Here is a 19,962-nt window from a genome sequence, read left to right as displayed (position 1 = left end):
CACACGCCTCCACAACCACTCGGATTTGATTTGTGATCTGCCCCTTTCGCTGCCGCCTGCACCAAAATACGAGTTTGCAAAGAAGACTATAGTGGAACGACTTGCCTGCTCGCCACAAGAGTTAATAATCAAGATTCTCTACGAGGAGCACCTGGGGGAATGCACTCCCTCACAACTCTGGCGCCGCCTTCAATTGCTCATGAACGAACATACTATGCCTGACACCACACTATGGGCTGTGTGGTCTGCCAAACTACCTACCTACCTGCACCAAAATACGAGTTTGCAAAGACGACTATAGTGGAACGACTTGCCTGCTCGCCACAAGAGTTAATAATCAAGATTCTCTACGAGGAGCACCTGGGGGAATGCACTCCCTCACAACTCTGGCGCCGCCTTCAATTGCTCATGAACGAACATACTATGCCTGACACCACACTATGGGCTGTGTGGTCTGCCAAACTACCTACCTGCCTGCACCAAAATACGAGTTTGCAAAGAAGACTATAGTGGAACGACTTGCCTGCTCGCCACAAAAGTTAATAATCAAGATTCTCTACGAGGAGCACCTGGGGGAATGCACTCCCTCACAACTCTGGCGCCGCCTTCAATTTCTCATGAACGAACATACCATGCCTGACACCACGCTATGGGCTGTGTGGTCTGCCAAACTACCTACCGATCTACAGAGCTATCTGTCACCACTCTTATTCGAATCCATCGGCTCCCGCCTACGCATCACTGACCAGTTGTATTCGCTGATTCGCTGCTGCGGCAACATCAATCGGTTCATTCCACACCGTTCATCGGCACAGCCGACCCCGCATACCAACCTTCAGCCGGTAGACGCAGGGCTCGCTCCACCATCACCTCGTCTACTTCTCCTGGCAGCATCGGCTCACTCTCTCCGCTGTCGGAGCACTCCAGGATCGCCCACGCCCCTTATGTACCGGTCTATTTAGCAAAACAAATCAACGAGGACAAGCAGCCCCTGCTGTCACAGTCTCCACCTCCTCCTCACACTGCTCACCTATTCTACTGGTACCACAAAGTGTTCGGCAACAACACAGGTTGCCATGCCAACACCCAAACACTGACCGTAGGAACTAAGAGACGCCGAGTCCTGCGGGAAACCTAACAGGCGTCCTCTTACATTACACTCTGTTCACTCACCCACCCGGCCAAGTGGTCGTCTTTATGTGACTGACATTGCGTCAGGTCTAGCTTTTCTGGTTGACACTGGTGATTACGTGTTGATCATACCTAATTCAATGGCTCCACCCACTTCTTCACAGATGAAGTCACTTCTATGAGCTGTCAACGCGTCGACGTTACCTACCTCAGGCTCAGTAAAAGTTACGGTGACCCCAGATTCTTCTCTACGTTTTCCGTGGAGATTCTATATTGTCAACATCGATGAACCGATCCTCGGTATGGATTTTTTGTCTCATTACGAACTATCTACGAACGTCGTACAGGGTTCAGTGCTCCAACATCCTACGAACACTCACATACCATGCACCCACACCCATGTTCAACACTCTGCTTCCACAGCAACATACCATATAATACGCGATTGCTCCGCCCTAGCGGGCAACATTGTGACCTGCGTTACCGATCTACTGTCAGAATATGACTCGGCGATGCAACTCCACCAGGACAACGAGAAGTTGAAACACCGCATCACATCCACTTACAGCGAGCTCGTCTTGGCTCATACCTCACTTCTGCAACTGCAGTCCACGGCGCCGCCAACTAAACAATATTGGTCGGCCGAGCCTAGCTCGAACTCTCACCATGTTAGTCCACAAACATTACTTGCGTGTGATGTTCAGACCCCCTGTCGCACTCACCTCATCCAGTGCCGTGTGTTTCAAACAGTGCTGCTAATGACAGTCATGCACATGTTGCGACCATGCCCACCTCTTGGACAGCTACTGCGCGTGTTGATAAACATTCCCCCTCTCTCGCTCACTGGCCACATGACCCAGCGTCCATTGTGACCCCACGTGCGGCGCCAGCGCTGCTCTTGCCTGCACTGGTTGTCCAGTGCAAGGTTAACAGCGGACAGTCGTCGCCCGTTCCCCTTTGCTCAGCACTGCCACCACCTCCACACAAGCACACGCCGCACTCCTGTAAGAGACATGTGACTTTTGTGCTACCTTTCCCCACTCGAGCTGACGGCTACGCCTCGTCGCGCCCTACTCGTCCGAAGACTTGGCGCCTGGAAATTAACCATTCTCATGTGCAGTTCTCAGTTTCTTCCGTCCCTGATGGAATGACGCACAACATAATTACCACGGCCAGCCCTCCTATTAGGCATAAGGTCCAATGCCTCAACCCTATCAAGTTGCGCACGGCCCGGCAGCAGATTAATGAACTTTTGGTGGCAGGTGTTCTGCAACCTTCAGACAGCAATTGGTCTCATCCCCAAACACGACGGATCTTTTCGAAAGTGCGGTGATTACAGACGCTTAAACGCTCGTACTGTCATGGACAATTACCCAATGCCGAACATCAATGACTTCACTCATATGTTATCGGGCGCCACAATTTTCAGTGTAATTGACTGTAAACGCACCTACCACCAGATTCCTGTGGCGCCGGAAGACATTCCTAAGATGGATATTATCACGCTGCTTTGTTTGTTCCGATACCACTTCATGCCGTTCGGCCTAAAGAACGCGGCGCAAACGTGGCAACGTTTCATTGACTCTATCTTGCGACAGTTCGAGTTTTGCTTTGCTTATCTGGATGACTTCCTCGACGATGTATTTTAACAAACTGTGGCATTCATTGTAGTAATGGGAAAGATTTGAATTAGTGAAAATGGTAGGAATAAAATATACGGTATTAATCACCAACTGTAATTATTCAAATAATTGGATTCTACAAATGTAGTTTACTCATTCAAGAAGTTATTCTGTCGCTTGTAAATGAAGGTACATATTGTAAAACGTAACTTTAAGATGAAAGCTTTTTAAGAACATTCCATCTTAATGACTTTATTAATTAAACTCGTATTGTTGTAACCAGATATTAGCCTAATTATAAAATTCTAGGCATCTGTTACAAATTCTGTCAATCAAAACCTGTTTCGTTTTACCCTCTTAGTTTCAATTATTGTTAGGAATGTGAGTCGTTGTGTAATTAGCGTGTATTAATTAATTTTGTTAAGTTCATTATTGTACTCATATTTAGATGGAATTTTCACATTTAAAAACATTTTTACATTATAAATTTCACATATTATTCAATTCTGTAATTTTAGACGTATTATTCTGTGTAATCAGAACATCTTAGCTTTGGAACTTTTAACGGTAAATACGATTAAAAATATACTGTCGTTATTAAGTAATAATGGTCCAAGTGACCATCAATTATTTAGAATATATATATAGGGAAGCAGCGAGGCTGCTGGGACAGGCAGTTTTGAGCTGACATCTCAAAGTGTAACCTGTGTTAATTACTTGAATACTATTGCACTAAGATTTAAAGTCGTAAAAAAGTATGTTTCTTGATTTGTGAACCAGTCTGCTGTTTTACGAAGGCATACTGTACAACTCGGCCTCTTTGCAATGTGTCATTATGGATTTGATCAGCTGTTACGAACGGATGAATAAATCTTTAAAAACTGGGACCGATCACTTTCACTGTAAACTACACACTTCATGAAGATCCAGGCAATCTACGAATATTTCAGTTATGTGGAGAAAAATTTCGCTTTTTAACCTTCTACTTATGATTCTAGATAACATCAGACGACATGCACTTTTGATAAGTCAGTTCATCTGTCTTCGAAGTTTTGAGGATAACCTTACCGACGAGTAGCTAATAATTAAGTAGAAGTGTTAAAAGGTCCATGTATTCAGTCTCCCGTTCACAATCCCAATGCATTGCATGCATATCATATGGGACAGTGTATTTGGCGACAAATGAAAACTGGGGTAGTTACTTTCGGCTACAAGTTTGCAAAGGAGTTGCGTCCATATCGAATTAAAACTGCATATCTCGTGATTCCTCGTCATAGGCGGATACAGGGCATGTATTGCCTGTAGAACGGTTTCCCAACGTGTGGACCCCTTAGGGGTCCGCCGGCTTTTTCTATGAGGTCCGCGGTCACCTTTCACCAAATCGCGTAAAAAAATGAGTAAAATTATTGAATAAAAATGTGAAAAAATGGTTCAAATGGCTCTGAGCACTATGGGACTCAACTGCTGAGGTCATTAGTCCCCTAGAACTTAGAACTAGTTAAACCTAACTAACCTAAGGACATCACAAACATCCATGCCCGAGGCAAGATTCGAACCTGCGACCGTAGCGGTCTTGCGGTTCCAGACTGCAGCGCCTTTAACCGCACAGCCACTTCGGCCGGCTAAAAATGTGAAAATCAAATTCATCACTAATTTTTTTTTTTTCGTGTGAAAAAGTGTGTACTTTTACTATAGGTCGTATTCCCTAGCAGCCTTTGCGGTTCCTAAGCGAGAACGTATACACAGTTTAGTGCCGGAGAATGCGGCTTCTCTGATCGACTGTTTCGCAACAATACGGGAGTCGTTTGTGCGCCGGCTCACGGCGCTAGGTGCCCTGAAACCTTTTACGCATGCGCGGAGCGAGCTTTATCGACCAATCACAGCGCTCGCTGGCACGTTGCGGCCCCAAGCACCATTAAATGTTAAACTTACTTTGTCAGTGCACTATTTCATTGGTCGATTCTTGATCAGTTTATTACTTCTAACATGGATCGGTGGCTGAAGTCAGGATCATTTTAGAAGAGTGCAGTTTCTCCATTGCCTTCACAACAAGGGAAGTTTCCAGTTGAAATGAATGAGGAGGGAGGACGACCTAAGGAAGAATAAACACAAGAAGCTCCACAGCCAGATTTATTATGTGAAAACGCTGCAAGTACTCCATTGGTTGCAATATCCTGTGGAAGTGGAATAACCAAGAAGCATAAGTACAACGAAAGCTATTTAGAAATGGGCTTTATGGAGACAAAGGAGGGTAAAGCTTAGTGTGTAATTTGTGCGAAAGCCCTTCCAAACACTACAATGTTTCCAGTTAAACTGCGCCGTCATTTTGAAGGTACTCACCCGGATTTCCAGGCTAAAGACATCGATTTTTTCAAAAGTAAGAGTGCTGAACTAGCTGCTTCCCAGCATTAAATGAAAACTCATGCAAAAACAATTAATGAAAATTCATTAGAAGCTTCTTTCTTGGTTAGTTATTGAGTGGCAAAAACTGGCCAAGCTCATACCATTGCAGAAAATCTCAGAAAGCCGTGTGTTAATGATATTGTTTCTTGCATGCTAGACGAAAAGGCCGTAAAACTTGTATCTTCGGTGCCATTATCAAACAATACTGTCAAGAGATGCATTGTAGACATGTCAAATGATGTGAAAGACACTCTTGTTTCTCGCATCCCACAAAATTCATTTTCTCTGCAGATAGATGAATCCACCGATGTTGCAGGATTAGCGATATTATTGGCTTTTGTCCGTTAGGAATATTCTGGATGTTTTGAGGAGGACCTCTTATTGTGCAGACCACTACCTGCCAACACAACAGGTGCTGAAATATTCCGTCTGGTGGATGATTTTTTAAGGACTAACGAAGTTTCATGGTCTAATTGCATAGATGTGTGCACAGGTGGTGCAAAAGCTATGACGGGTCCTACAGTCGGAGTAATAACGAAAATAAAAGAAAACGCCAAGAATTGCAGCAGTAGTCATTGTGCTCTCCTCAGATACGCTTTAGCTACGAAACAAATGCCTGTTTCGTTCAAGAAAGTTTTAGGTGAATCCTTTCGAATCATTATATACATTAAATCAAGGCCGTTGAAGACCAGACTTTTCACAATTCTGTGTGAAGATATGGGAAGCCTTCATCGTTCCCTGCTTCTCCACGCAGAAGTGAGATGGCTCTCACGTGGGAATGCACTCTCTTGGTTGTATGAATTAAGATTGGAAGTCTTAGCTTTCCTTTTGGAGCATAACACCAAATTAGCAGACCTTATTATTAATGACGAAAATTGGCAGTGTATACTTGCCTATTTGTCAGATATTTTCTCCAAAATGAATGAAATGAATATTTCACTCCAAGGGCAAAGTGAAACAAAGGTCATTGCTATCGACAAAGTTCGAGCATTCAAGAGGAACATTATTTTTTGGGCAGAGAGTGTCGAGGAGGGGGAGGTCGAGTATTTTTCTCTTTTCAAGGAGTTTTTGAAAAACAAAACATTGGCGCTTGGGAAGAATTTGTTTCATCAAATCCTGAAACATCTCCGAAGCTTGATGTCATTGTTGGAGCATTATTTCCCAACAGCTGAAGATGAGAAGCTGCAGAAATACGAATGGGTGGTTAACCCATTCACTGTGTCCAAAAATCCGAACACTCTATCCTCAAATGAATATGAGTTGTTGATAGAAATTGTCACAGACCCTACTCTGAAATCAGGTTTTGACATTGACGGTTACTCACACTTTTGGATCCATTTGGATAACAAGAAATACTGCCCCCTTGCTGAAAAGGCATAACGTGTAATTCTTCTGTTGCCACAACATACATGTGTGAATCTGGTTTCTCGATCTATGCTGCCCACAAAACTAAGTACCGAAGCTGTCTAGATGCAGAACCAGACATCCGTCTCCAGTTGTCAAAAATTGAACAAGTTTTCACAATTGTGTCGGCAGAAGCACGCTCAATCATCACATCAGGACTCCATTATTATTCCTGCAGACTCATCTATAGTAAAGAAGAAAGCATTTTTCTTCGTAGATGCTCAGTGAACATACCTGAACTATAACTCTGTAGGAATTTTGTTTCTGTCTTCTATCATTTACAAAATCATTATTAATTGAATTCTATTGGCATTGATATTTTTGTTACGAAAATTAAAATGATCTCTAAAGCTTATTTCTTTTCTTTATAATATATTCCGTCCTCTCAGTTAAAAATATGGCCTGCCTATACTTCAATTACAATTAATTGCTACTACTCTGACACTATATTGTGGCAACTGGCTGTGAGCGTAAACAAATGAGGACTTTTCACGTGCCACCTTGTAAAAGGTAAACCTCCTCTGCCAGAATTGTTTCCTTTGAGAAAAAAAGTCTTATGTTCCGTGAAATTCTTTGTCTTATATAGAAATAAGAGAGTCTGTTTGTTTGTTTTCCTAATTTGTTTACAGTCGAGGCTGACTGCCACGATTTAGTGTCCAGGTAGTAGTTGAAGTTGTCAGCTGTGGCTAAACTGTTGCCACGCTGCCTGCCAGTTGCCAACTGACAGTACACTGTTGCAACACCGCCTGCTAGCTTCCGGCTATGGACCGACAGCTGCCATTCAGTAGATACGCAAAGACGTTAAATAACTAGACTTTCAGAGCCATTTACATTGGCACGAAAATCGATTGTGGAACTGGAAAACGGCTTAAAAGTGGATTTCCAGAATCGATTTTGAAGTGTTTACCTGACCAACCAGAAGTGGAGCTGAGACATCAGCTTACGAAATCCGGATTTGGAAACGCATGTAAACTGGGTGAATGTATTCCCACATTGCACAACAGATGTCACAATAGTCCTTTCAAGGCAATTCCTTGGCCTCTTTTCTTTCGTGATGTGTTTGTATCCTGAATCATGGGTCTGCCTCTTTTCTTCACAGCCGCGCGGAATGGCCGCGCAGTCTAGGGCGCCATGTCGTCGTGGATTTCGCGGCCGCTCCCACCGGAGGTTCGGGTCCTCCCTCAGACATGTGTGTGTGTGTGTGTGTTTGTTTGTTTGTTGTCTTTAGCGGAAGTTAAACTTAGGTTAATAATGTGTAAAACTAGGGAATGATGACCTCAGCAGTTAAGTCCCTTAGACTTTACATACATTTGAACATTTTTCTTCGGATTTCAAGAAAAACCACTCTCTCTCTCTCTCTCTCTCTCTCTCTCTCTCTCTCTTACACACACACACACACACACACATGAATGCTACAAAATACCTATGCTCCTTACACAACAGTAGCCATACAGTGGAAGTGAACAACCACAAGCGACAGCCTGTCAACAGCAAACAGCTTGGATGTGACGTTGATTGCTCTTGGAGAAAGGCAGCTCCAATGTGTGAAATGTCAATTACCAAGTAATTTTAATCAGGCTATAGTGTGTTGAACAAAGGGAATAAATCCACTAGTAGGTGTCTGGATACAGTGGGAATTCAAATTGGATCGTTAATTTCAAGTTGTTTTCATTCATCTATAAACCAAAGACTATTGATACTTCTGAGGAGGGGGGGGGGGGGGGGAGGAGGCGGGCTCATTGGGAACATGGTACTTGTATTAAGAAGTTTTCAGTTCCCATGGGTTTCGCTCTGAAATTTAAAGTTAATGTGCTCTTGACTGACTAGGAGTCCACCATGGATTTTCGACTGAAGAAGGTGGGGAAGCCCTGTCCTATAGGTTACTGAAACGCATTCCCGCAAGTATTCCGAATGCTCCACCGTGTAATGCAGTGGCAAAACGCGACACTGTAACTAGCGATATTGTTGTGGTTGATATTTACCCAGTGCCATGTAATCATGTTGATATTACACCTGACACTTCACGAAATTCGGATTGCGGGCGCAGTACGGCTGCTTCATCAGTGACTCAAGCTTCCCAAAAAGACCATAATCTATCTCCAGGCCAGTTGTCTAAAAGTAGTTTCCCGAGCAAGAGCTCCAAGAGCAAACACCAACGTGGTGGTGGTAATGTGAATGCTAAGTCAGAGTAACAATGTCCCTTGGCAGCTGCCCCTGTAACTTCAGTTCCTTTTGCCGACACAGAAGCAAAACACCAGCATTACACAACAGTGCAGCATCTACGAGAAATTCTTAGCAAACAATAGAAAGAATTGAGGGCACATTCGCTTGTAACTGAGGCCCTGATACCCATGCCAATAAAAAGAAAAGCAGGGTAGCTGCACGAACACTGTGCTCGCCCCATAGCCCAGGTCTCAGGAGATGACACCCATGCAGATTACGCAATGCAGGTGGACTCGTCCCACGTTGTACTGACCCCCCCCCCCCCCAGAAAAAAAATCAGGTCACCAACAGTTACATGATTGGTCAGTTTTTAATCTGGCTTTTAATTAGTCATAATACAACACTTCAGTCTGAACTGCAATCCAAATTCTCCATTTCAAAGAGAATGGAGTGTTAAATCAATGTAAATTGTGATCTGAAGTTTTCCCGGTGTATTTCCAAATTGAACAATTCTCGGGTATCCGACCTGGTAGCATTGTAATTTCTCCACAATATTTCAGCAGATGTACACGCTACCATCTTCAGGTGGTTCCTGACGATAGCTGTGCTGTTCCTCTCAGCGCCCTATATATACTAGCCGTTACCCCCTCCACCGTTCCTCTCTTGGTGTCTTCGGTGCGGCCGGCTTGGCGGCTACTGGAGGTGGTGGGGGAAGCGGCGCCTGGGTCTGAACTGTGGTTTGCAGCCCCCCCGCTGCCGCCGTCGGAGGCGGTCCTCGATCTCTGGGACCGCATCTTTCTCTCCAGGCTGAGTGCAGGGTTCTGAGCCTGACTAAGTTGAAGGCCACTGTCTTTGTTAATTAGATCGTCCTGTAGTCGGATTTCGATGGCCTCTTTAGTAACGCAGTCCCAGAAGTAGGACGATTGACAGAGTATGGCCAGCCTTTATATAATGGTGAGCCATGGCTGATTTAGTGGCCTGGCGTAAGTCGGTATGGCGCTTGTGTTCGCGGCACCTCTCTTCTACAGTGCAGACTGTCTCCCTAATGTATGATTTTCCACACTGACAGGGAATTTGATAAACGCCTAGTTTTCGAAGGCCACAGGCCACTAAATCAGCCGTGGCTGACCATTGTATAAAGACTGGCCATACTTCGAAGTCCTTCGAAAACCAGGCGTTTATTAAATTCCATGTAAGTGCGGAAAATCATACATTGGGGAGACAGTCTGCACTGTAGAAGAGAGGTGCCGCGAACACAAGCGCCTTACCGAATTACGCCAGGCCACTAAATCAGCTGTGGTTGACCATTGTATAAAGACTGGCCATACTATGGACTGTGAAAAAACAAAAATACTTTGTCAATCGTCCTACTTCTGGGACTGCGTTACTAAAGAGCCCATCGAAATCCGACTACAGGACGATCTAATTAATAAAGACAGTGGCCTTCAACTTAGGCTTGGAGCCCTGCACTCAGCCTGGAGAGAAAGATGCGGTCCCAGAGATCAAGGACCGCCCCCGACGGCGGCAGCAGGGAGACCGCTGACCCCAGTTCATACCCAGGTGCCGCTTCCCCCACCACCTCCAGTAGCCAGCGCGCCGGCCGCACCGATGACACCAGGAGAGGAACGGTGGAGGGGGTAACGGCTAGTATATATAGGGCGCTGAGAGGGACAGTACAGCATTCGTCAGGAACCACCTGAAGATGGTAGCGTGTATGTCTAGCGAAATATTGTGGATAAATTACGACGCTACCCGGTCGGATACCCGAGAACTGTTCAAAATGTGAATTGTATTCCCGCTTTTCTACTGTCTTTTGTCTATCTTTCTTCTCTGCTTGCAGTGCTTACCTGTCATGAACAGCTAAAACCTTTATCTGTTCTAACTCTAATACTAACGGTATTTCGGCGTTTCGCAAGGTATTGTCCTTCATTGACTTCCTTCAGTGTGATCATTATGACACAATTTTCCCCTCAGGAAGTAACTGCAAATGATTTTAACAGTGTAAATGGATATAACGTCATCTGTAACATCAACAACAATGTCAAATTTCACACTGCTATGTAACACAAGAATACGCTAGCGCCTGACACTATTCAGATATTGCCAAACGGGCGCGCGACAGCCCGTGAAATATAGGTGTAAAATTTATCAACATTTAAGCTCCCTAGGGGACAGATAACACATGGACGCACGCTGCGTTCTTCAATCCTGAAGTCGTTCCCCTTCCGGCTACGACCTGTCCCTTCATTCTTGGTAATGACTTGACCCTCTGCCGATCATCACCCTAAGGCCACAAATGTTCAGAAATTATGAATCTCCTACCCACAAAAGGCAACGGCCTTGCCGCGGTGTCGGGCGTGGTCGGCACTTGGATGGGTGACCATCCAGGCCGCCATGCGCTGTTGCCATTTTTCGGGGTGCACTCAGCCTCGTGATGCCAATTGAGGAGCTACTCGACCGAATAGTAGCGGCTTCGGTCAAGAATACCATCATAACGACCGGGAGAGCGGTGTGCTGACCCCACGCCCCTCCTATCCGCATCCTCCATTGAGGATGACACGGCGGTCGAATGGTCCCGTCGTGGCCTGAAGACGGAGTGCTACCCACTAAAGAACTGCGGGACACGTGGCGCCCCCAACTACAACGCAATATACATATGTATACAATAGCGTTACTAGCAGAATAGGTCGTATTTATGTCTCCCAGTAGGTCTCAGATGCGCTAAAAATCATTGAGATTGTCCCAGTCGCAGTTAGCGATCGTTGCGGTTATGTGGTCGTTACACATCTGCAGAATGGCTGTGCTGCTCCAGCTCCCAGAGTTTGGAAGCTTAATACATGACATCTTGCGACGCAGACTTCTGCTTGGAAGTGCAAGCTGCTTTGCCAGCAGCAGGAGAACACCTACAGTTCAACACTGGAATGGTGGACTGCTTAAGCCGGGAAGTCGGGTTCACTCTCGCATCTTATGTGCCGCCACAGCTTTTGGCTTGCTGTAGTGGCAATGTGAGCTACCGTTCACACAGTACCTCGCAAATTGTACGTAGTTGCACAGCTCAGTTCAATATGGGGTCAATTGAAATCATATGGGTGGTTAGGAATGTTGTAGTGCCGATTATGGCCTTGGAGCTGTGACAAGAGTTGAGTACTAGGAAGACGAAAACCGAATGATGGATCCGAAGATAGATTTCACACAGGGATAAATTAGGAGAAACAAACACGTTTATAAAAGAAATAACACTCAGAGATGAAAATACTGTCTGTAATGGCAAAGTAACCAACAGCTGGCATACAAATCTCATCAGCAGAGACGCCACGCTTCCGAGATTTTAGAATCTAATTATATTTGTTGGTACAGACATTTCGAATAACTAATTTTTAGTTTAACAGCTGTAACATCACACTCTGGAACTATTTCCTGAGTATAATGCACAATTTATACAATGCTTGGTCTCACAAACTACGAAGATTATACCACTCGCTTTTTTGGTTAAATATCACACACACACACGCACACACTGCTGCAGAAAATCAAACATGGGTTGCTCTTCTTGTAGTTATAGAAGTTGTGAAAGTGTATCTGTCGAACTTTGTTTTCACTTTTCTCATAAATAAAATAAAAAGACACTGAAATCGAATGGCGTACAGCAGCAATTACACCACGGTTACTGCAATAGAATGCCAGTGTTTCGAAATACTGCCACGAGGGAGCAGTGACGTAGCTTTCTACGGCTGTAACAATAGTTGCGTCTCGTAAGTAGCGCCTCTAAAAACTGGGAATTCACACATGCAATTGCAATACAATTGCAGTACGCCATTAGCTGTGGCGACACTTTCATTATGTGTGGACCCAGCTTTATGCAAAGCCGCAGATAAGAATGGTCGCTCAATATTACAGTCATGAGGTATCTTCCTGGACATGATGCATGCTGTAATTTTACCAGCAATGCCTGAAGGATGCTCTTAACGCTCCTGTGGGACTAAATGACAACCTTCGCCTACGTTTATATCGAATCAAATCCAAGATCCTGCAAATTCATAGTGAAAGAGCAAAAGCAATCTTGGTCTGAAGTCGCCCTTGTGCACCATAGACGACAGAGGACTGCTGTCGTATCACCTCGCACTTGAATAAAGACGAGCGCAAAGAAAACATGTAGCACCGATTATAATGGCAACTGGCGAGCATCTCTCACAGAAATCGAGATCGCCAAACACGTTACAGCCTATTATAAGACCTTATCCCTAGATGTTGAGGGCGATGACGCAGCACTAAATAACCTGTTACATGACATGGAGTGCGACATTTTGGACACTGACTGCGAGAAATTGGGAGCAGAGGTATCGGTACATGAAATGAAAGCAGTTTATAAAACTGCCCTAAAGGGAGTCCCCAGGACCTGATAGACTTCCAGCAGAGTTTTATCAGGTATTCTGGGACATCTTTGGAGACGAATTTACGGACATTACCAACGAAATAATTCTTGGCATCAAAGTCACTGCTAAATTTCTTGAAGGCCGAGTTGTGCTTGTACTGAAAATACAACACATGTGCCGTGTTCCAGATTTCCGAATTACCGACCTCTCACCCTTGTGAACACTGATTATGACTATGCCACAAGTTGTCTCACAATGAGGATGAAATCAATCATGGACAAAGCCATCAGCCCCCATCACACATATGGAATCACACATCGCAATATCTTCCATGCAGCATCTGTATATAGAGATAGTGGCAGCTTGTGAGCATACATTTTGGGTATTCACAAATTTTTAGATTTAGATATATGAGAGTGTGAAACTAATAGCATCTCCTGTATAACAGTTATGCTTATTAAAATATTTACATTACTACAGCGACTGTCAATAATAATAATAATAGCAATAGTGATAAAAATGGGAATATTAATAATATGCATAACTTGTCAGAAAAAAATTGTTTTTGGTTAATTTCGTTATTTTGTACATTATTAAGTACAGTTTAGGGCAAGAATGTATTGCTGCACCAAGAAGAAATGCAGATGACAAACTGGTATTCATTGGACAAATATATTATACTAGAACTGACATGTGATTACATATTCACGCAATTTGGGTGCATAGATCCTGAGAAATCAGTACCCAGAACAACTACCTCCAGCCGTAATAACGGCCAGGCCAGGGCAGCAGTCGAACATTTTCTGTACCCAGAAAGGCCCGTACAGGACCTGCAACATGAGGTCGTGCATTATCCTGCTGAAATGTAGGGTTTCGCAGGGATCGAATGGAGGGTAGAGCCACGGGTCGTAACACATCTGAAATGTTACATCCACTGTTCAAAGTGCTGTCAATCCGAACAAGAGGTGACCGAATCGTGTCACCAATGGCATCCCATACCATCACCCCAGGTGATACGCCAGTATGGCGATGACGAATACGCGCTTCCAATGTGCGTTCACCGCGATGTCGCCAAACACGGATGCGACCATAATGATGCTTTAAACAGAATCTGGATTCATCCGAAAAAATGACGTTTTGCCATTCGTGCACCCAGGTTCGTCGTCGAGTACACCATCGCAGGCGTTCCTGTCTGTGATGCAGCGTCAAGGGTAACCACAGCCATGGTCTCCGAGCTGATAGTCCATGCTGCTGCAAACGTCGTCCAACTGTTCGTGCAGATGGTTGTTGTCTTGCAAACGTCCCCATCTGTTGACTCAGGGATCGAGACGTGGCTGCATGATCCATTACAGCCATGCGGATAAGATGCCTGTCATCTCGACTGCTAGTGATACGAGGCCATTGGGATCCAGCACGGCATTCCGTATTACCCTCCTGAACCCACCGATTCCATATTCTGCTTAACAGTCATTGGATCTCGACCAAAGCTAGCAGCACTGTCGCGATACGATAAACCGCAATCGCGATAGGCTACAATCCGACCTTAATCAAAGTCGGAAACGTGATGATACGCATTTCTCCTTCTTACACGAGGCATCACAACAACGTTTCACCAGGCAACGCCGGTCAACTGCTGTTTGTGTAATAGAAATCGATTGGAAACTTTCCTCACGTCAGCACGTTGTAGGTGTCGCCACCGGCGCCAACCTTGTGTGAATGCTCTGAAAAGCTAATCATTTGCATATCACAGCATCTTCTTCCTGTCGGTTAAATGTCGCGTCTGTAGAACGTCATCTTCGTGGTGCAGCAATTTTAATGGACACTAGTGTAGTATTTTTGTGGAAGTGGGAGTTTTCCTGCTTTTTTATTTTTTAGGACAAATGTACAAGATCCCTCACACGAGTCCTAGTTAATGAATTAACTTGCAGGCTGAAAATCAGACATTCTTACATTGCACTCAGACAACAACTTACGCTTATTATACATTTCTTTGTTCGCTTGTAGTCGCGCTTATTTAATTTTTCACTTCCTGGGTGAATGGATCTGGTCTGGGAGGACCTAATTCCTTTGTAGCTAGCCTTTCCTGGTAATTTTCTTTTCACTCAGCACTTAAAACAAATTCAACGGAGTTCACATTGACACAACACATGAAAGCATGCCCGCATCCCGTGGTCGTGCGGTAGCGTTCTCGCTTCCCACGCCCGGGTTCCCGGGTTCGATTTCCGGCGGGGTCAGGGATTTTCTCTGCCTCGTGATGGCTGGGTGTTGTGTGCTGTCCTTAGGTTAGTTCGGTTTAAGTAGTTCTAAGTTCTAGGGGACTGATGACCATAGATGTTAAGTCCCATAGTGCTCAGAGTCATTTGAACCATTTGAACCATGAAAGCATAATCCAGCAAAGTAAACAACCAACTCCATACACAAACTGCCATTCGTGGAACTGATTAAATTCAGGTAGTACTGTCTACCAAGATGATCACTTGACTAGAATAGAAATGTGGCACTGAAAACAATAAGGACCAAAAGCACACCTTTACCGATCCTACATTTAACTGAATATCAAAGAAAACAGTGAGACAGCGTTTCATGAATATTCATATATACAATGTTGGCCTACAGCAGAGACAGACCTGACCCATCATGAGATCAACAGATATCAGAAGCGTGAATAAATGCTACAGTCTCTTAATTGACAATGACGTACTTTATGGTTCTCTGTGCCTCAAAATGATTAGTGTATCTTAAAACCCAAAACTTAATATATTATATCTCATTCATAATCTCATAATACAGGTTTTAGTGTCAGGATGACTATAAAATGTATTGATGTTTGATCTAATTTTACTATAAAGTGTGTGAATTGACATACCTGAGGAGTGTACTATGGTCTAGCAGGACCCAAGCGAAGCGAATGAGGATAAAAGTCTGCTGCCACCTAGCGACGTTGAAGGTAAACTTGTAGTTGAGTGGTTAGGCTAACTGTGCACACCATGAACCATGCATGTTGTTTATCAAATCTGTCCCTATTTGGTCTGTAAGGCAATTACAACACACCGGTTGTGCATGTGCAAGAGCTCCTTGAAACGTGCACAACTGCAGGTGTGCTCACAACTCTGATGCCAAAGTTTTGTGGAGTCACGAGGAGTAGCAATATAGCATAGCACAGCAGATTTAGTGCTGTATATTTCAGATTACTACATCTGCGTTACGTCTAACAGCATTCAAAGAAAACTAAACATTAGCTCCAAAAGTTGTCAAAAGTTAGGGTGTTTACGTGCACTTGTGGTGTTATACAACAGTCACCACTGTATAGAGATATAATATCACATACGACAGTCAATGTTTGTTTGTTTGTTGCTTTGTTTTGTTTTATTTGGCCTCCAGAGTTTGTACTCTGTTTAGCAATTGAGAACACATGTTTACACAGAATATATAATCATACAACGAAAATACAAAAAATGGAATGGAAATCTGTACTGTAGCTTTTACCACTTTCCATGAAGGCCATTCCTTAAATGAAAAATTTATCTGACAGAATTTGTCGTCTAATGCTTAAGAGCATCTCACCTGGATTTAGTCCTTTTTAGCATTTATCAGCAGAAGATTGTATGTGAGGCGCCAGCTGAGCCGAAAGTCAAATATCATACCGAGGAATCGAGCATGAGATTTTATCTGTAGAGTATACTTTTGGCATGTGGCGTGGTCAACAATGCAAGCAGTGCTCGATTTATGAAAAGGTACGATCACCGATTTTTCAACCGAGATCTCCAACATGTTGTAAGACAACCTTCATCGACGTGTTCTACAACAGTGAGTAACTCAGTGTTAGCATGTATATATGAGTCTGCAGTTGAATAAACACAAACATCGCCTGCATATTGCAAAATTTTTGTCAACTGAGTATTCTTTCCAAATCATGAGTATACAGAGTATACAAGAGGCGGCTTACAACTGCACCCTGGGGCAAGACCTGAGAGACAAGAAACGGACCGAGCATGTGTCCTTTAAATCTGATATAGATTGTTTTTTGAGAGACCAAACAACTAAAGCCATATGTCATTCTCGAAAATATACCTAGATCCGTCAGGCTGTTCAAGAGAATCGGTATCTGCACGTGATCGTAAGTTCCCTTAACGTCAAGAAATGCGGCAACTACCGTTTCTTTTTCGTATGAAAGGGAAAGACTTAGATGATGTCCATAGCAAGTGACTACAGTTGTCCATAGTCCCTCTGCTTTTTCTAAATCCGTTTTGACCCCGAGGCATTAAATTACACTTGTCAAACCACCATTCCAAACTCGTTTTGACAGTTCGTACCAGTGTTTTTGCTACACAAGACGACAACGTAGTCGGCCGTTATTTAGAGGAAATATCTGCATCTTTCCAATTTTTCAGAACTGTAATTATAACTTGCGTCTTCCAAGTATCCAATAGGTCTTGTTTCATCCAATGCAGATTAAAAATGGACGTATTCTCAAGCATAGGATGATGTGTAGAGTCAATACCAGGACACCTACCTCACAATGTTTTAGTGCATCGTTTAGTTCTTCTTTAGAGAATGGACGAAGGAACATATGATGATAGTCATCTTTAACTGGAGGTGCATGATGTTGGAATGGGACCGTTGGAGGAGCGAGTGTATCAATAGATCTTTCTATCCAAGAGGTTGTAGCAAGAAGAGTGAACGGCACACAGCTGTTTGTAAAAGCTTTTGTTTTATACCAAATGTTGGACTTACTGGATGCTTTATTGAGGCAAGAACAAAATTTAATACAGTTTTCCTTTTTTGTTTTTTTTTAGGAATTTGTTTACATGCGCATTTACTTTTCTCACTTCCATGTAATTATCGAAGTTATGATTCTGGCGATATGTTTTCAGAGTAAGAAAACGTTTTCAACTTCTCTAGAGCAACCGGGATTGCACTAAGGAGGGGAATATTGCTTCATAACAGTAAACACATTTTTATTAGGACTGCTTATATCCGCTGTGGCTTCTATAGCGTTTATAAAAAGCTGGTATGCTTCTTTTTCCTCTACGTTGCTCTGTATAGTGTGACGGTACGTCACATAAATATTGATATTTTTATCGGTTGTAAACGGCAGTTAAAGTATTTTCTGAATATAATTAGTGTAAAAGATATAGTTAATGTTCTTGAAACAACTGATATGCAGCGATAATTTAAGAGTAGCATCTTTATTTAATGTCTACGAAAATAAAAAAGGATCGAAAGAGACGCGATTGTACGGTCGAGGAGGAAGGACGTATTTTATGGAAAACACACTGTTTTGTTTCGCGTTACGGAAGGCAGCCATTGAGAGGCTACACATATTTTATGTAAGTTATTCTGTATTCTACTAAAATAAACTAACTATTATTATCATAAATGAATTTCTTTGTAATAGTTGTCACCTCAAATGCCCGCAGTGGCTAATAATTTTTAATAAGCATTTTTTCAGTAATTTGTGCTGCGAGAAGATCATCTTCGGATGCAGCCGCTGGTCGGCCATTACGCGCCGAAGTATTAATTTATTTTTCAGAGTGTTAACATTATACGTAAATGCGAGAGATTTCGTTGTAAGAACCTATTGAAATTGCAACAGGTAATTAATTTACATTAAAGCCCATTTTTTTAAAATTATACAAATTCCATGAGTTCAGTAAGTTTTATCTTGGCCGCTCCACAGCAACAATCGGAATTCTCTCGAGCATTGCTTTGCAATCAATAAATAGAAATTAACAAAATTACATTCAATTCAGTTAACGGCAACTATATTTTAGTCACCATGTTCAAAATCTAAAGTTGGTACATGAATAAAAGCAGCCCTTCAAGAACCCATTTCATATTTACTTATGCACGTATGTAAAAGTGATAAAAAAGATAATACCCCTGAGAGAAAGAATCATGCTCAAACAAAAGAAAAATCAATTAATTAAAAATAAAAAAATATTATATATATATATATATACACTCCTGGAAATTGAAATAAGAACACCGTGAATTCATTGTCCCAGGAAGGAGAAACTTTATTGACACATTCCTGGGGTCAGATACATCACATGATCACACTGACAGAACCACAAGCACATAGACACAGGCAACAGAGCATGCACAATGTCGGCACTAGTACAGTGTATATCCACCTTTCGCAGCAATGCAGGCTGCTATTCTCCCATGGAGACGATCGTAGAGATGCTGGATGTAGTCCTGTGGAACGGCTTGCCATGCCATTTCCACCTGGCGCCTCAGTTGGACCAGTGTTCGTGCTGGACGTGCAGACCGCGTGAGACGACGCTTCATCCAGTCCCAAACATGCTCAATGGGGGACAGATCCGGAGATCTTGCTGGCCAGGGTAGTTGACTTACACCTTCTAGAGCATGTTGGGTGGCATGGGATACATGCGGACGTGCATTGTCCTGTTGGAACAGCAAGTTCCCTTGCCGGTCTAGGAATGGTAGAACGATGGGTTCGATGACGGTTTGGATGTACCGTGCACTATTCAGTGTCCCCTCGACGATCACCAGTGGTGTACGGCCAGTGTAGGAGATCGCTCCCCACACCATGATGCCGGGTGTTGGCCCTGTGTGCCTCGGTCGTATGCAGTCCTGATTGTGGCGCTCACCTGCACGGCGCCAAACACGCATACGACCATCATTGGCACCAAGGCAGAAGCGACTCTCATCGCTGAAGACGACACATCTCCATTCGTCCCTCCATTCATGCCTGTCGCGACACCACTGGAGGCGGGCTGCACGATGTTGGGGCGTGAGCGGAAGACGGCCTAACGGTGTGCGGGACCGTAGCCCAGCTTCATGGAGACGGTTGCGAATGGTCCTCGCCGATACCCCAGGAGCAACAGTGTCCCTAATTT

This window comes from Schistocerca serialis, chromosome 2 (assembly GCF_023864345.2).
Source record: "Schistocerca serialis cubense isolate TAMUIC-IGC-003099 chromosome 2, iqSchSeri2.2, whole genome shotgun sequence".
Classification (NCBI taxonomy): Eukaryota; Metazoa; Arthropoda; class Insecta; order Orthoptera; family Acrididae; genus Schistocerca; species Schistocerca serialis.
The sequence above is the reverse complement of the archived record's forward strand: the minus strand, read 5'-3'. Positions refer to the sequence as shown.